The following is a 2,248-nucleotide window of genomic DNA, read 5'->3' as shown; positions in this document are numbered from 1 at the left end:
TATTTGCAGACGTGAGGCATTGCTGCACCTGAGCACTTAGCCTATAAAATTGCTAGATGAAGCGATGATCGAAAAGAGGTAAAGGCTCCTCTATAAGGCAACACCAGAATGTGCGTGCTTAATCACTACCTAAAAAACTACAAAACAACGAATTATAATTATGGGGAAAAATTGTTGGTCAGTCGGGAGGAGGAGAAGAAAGGAGGGTCAGTCGGGAGGAGGAGAAGAAAGGAGGCCAAAAAAAAAAAAAAAAAGAGTATTTTCCAGGATTCGATCCCACGCCCGTTCACTCCGCACGCAATCACGCTGTCCATTCGGCCCCCACAGTTCCTTACTGGAACAGGTAGATTAGGCTTCATATATTTACAGCACTGTTTCAGAAGTTTCCGAACCGCTAAAACTGGAATCATAGGCCCAACACAATATTCACCACTGGCCTACCACAGCCAATCAGAGCACCACTAGCTTACCCACAGCCAATCAGCTTCTGGCTGACGGGCTGCTGCTAGCCGCATGTCGCAGCAGACAGCCTGGTTTCCTGGGAAAATCTTGTTGTTGGGCACACGCACACTATATAAGTTACTCTTGCAGTCGCTCGCGACGCTCGCTGACGAAATAACGCAAGAGGTTGTCTTGACTAGACTAGCCTACCAAGACCAAGAAAGCTTCCACGGTCCACTCAGTCCACTGTGATCTGCTGTAAAAAGTTTCCAGATCTGGAACAGGAAAGTTTCGAAAACACGATAGAAGATCTACGACATTGTTGTCTAGAATCTTGTAAGTTTCCTTTTCTTTGTAATCTTTGTCTTTGTTAGATCTAATCTAGATCTAGATTCTAGATCTAGATCTAGATTCTAGATCTAGATATATATTGGATTCTAGATTCTAGATCTAGAATCTAGAATCTAGATATAGCATCTAGAATCTATAGTATAGATCTAGATCTAGATATAGAATCTAGATCTAATCTAGATCTAGATTAGATATAGATCTAAATCTAGATCTAGATCTTAGATCTATTAGATCAGAACTTAGTTTACCTGCCTCTCAATTTTAATTCTTCAATTTATTATCTTATGATCTCCGGTTATTTCGCTGCTCACGGTGTTTGGTGGTAGGCCCTAGTCTTGACAGATAGTAGAGATACTCCACACTCTAACCATTTAATTTGTTGTAGTTGCGTTGTCTAGAGATCTATTAAATTGTAAGCAGCTGGAGTTATATCAATAATATTGTTAAATAAATAGAGCTATTAGATCTAGATCTAGATTTAGATCTACTAGTGGAAGGGACCTTAATTTATTGCTTTCTTGCCCATTTTTCATTTTTTGTTTTAAAAGAAAGTGTAGTTGGTTGACGTGAGCTCTGTACTGTGTGGTTTGCTCTTTTAGACTTTATCATTTCTTTTTCATTTGTATGAGCATTTTTTATTGTCGGTAAAAAAATAAATAAATAATGGTCAAAATGAAGTATAGCAGACAGTGAGAGAGATAGATTCGAAGTGAGAGAGGAAGTGAAAGAGGACCTAAAACCCAGTGGCTGCAGGGCTGGTTACACTCGTACACAGTAGACGAATAGAAGTTTGTGTTATGGGTGGTGAGTTAACAAGCTTTCATTTCAGTAAACCAGAGCGATAGCCCTTAAATTGTAAAGAGTAAAGGACTCGCGGAACTATGTGACAAAAGTGACTTAAATTAATTCTGACTGCGAAGTGGTTAGCCGTACTTAAGTACGGCTAGACTGAGAGTCTAGCCGTACTTAGATCTAGGTTTGGCCCTATCGACTCAAGCCTGTTAAGTACACAGGTCTCATAATTAGATCTAGATCTAGTAATTATTCAGGTTCAAATACATGCAAGTCAGTAAGGCACCTTTTGGTTTTGTCTAAAATACAAATACTTTAGGCATTGCAAACAAAAAATTTCATTTACAATTCAGCCATCAATATTAAGTATGGCTAGCCTGACAGTCTAGCCGTCCTTAAGTACGGCTAGCCTGGCTGTCTACCCGTACTTAAGTACGGCTAGACAAGAAGTTTAGCCGTACTTAGTCTAGCCGTACTTATCTTAGGCCCTATTAACATTAGAAAACAGGAGGTTTAAAATACATGCACTGTCATTAAGGCACCTGGTTTCGTCTCAAATACAAATACTTTAGGTACTGCACACTAAAAATGTAGGCCTATTTTTGGTAAATGGTCAGTCTAGTCATCATTTAAGAATAAGTACGGCTAGACTGCGAGTCTAGCC

At 39.5% G+C, this 2,248-nt stretch overlaps 1 long non-coding RNA gene across 2 annotated transcripts in view; it reads left to right on the top strand.

Moving 5' to 3' along the window:
• The first annotated feature begins 360 nt into the window (after positions 1 to 360).
• The window catches only part of LOC101845488, an 11,634-nt gene continuing 9,746 nt past the window's right edge, over positions 361 to 2,248 (top strand). Inside the window, exon 1 of one of the 2 annotated variants that reach the window (XR_001185155.2) lies at positions 361 to 777. This is a non-coding gene — a long non-coding RNA (immune-associated nucleotide-binding protein 3). The remainder of the gene's footprint in view (positions 778 to 2,248) is intronic. The other variant, XR_004858965.1, reaches the window with a different exon arrangement.

Source organism: Aplysia californica, unplaced genomic scaffold (assembly GCF_000002075.1).
Source record: "Aplysia californica isolate F4 #8 unplaced genomic scaffold, AplCal3.0 scaffold00506, whole genome shotgun sequence".
Lineage (NCBI taxonomy): Eukaryota > Metazoa > Mollusca > Gastropoda > Aplysiida > Aplysiidae > Aplysia > Aplysia californica.
Note: the sequence above shows the minus strand (reverse complement) of the source record. Positions and strands in the feature narration are given on the sequence as shown.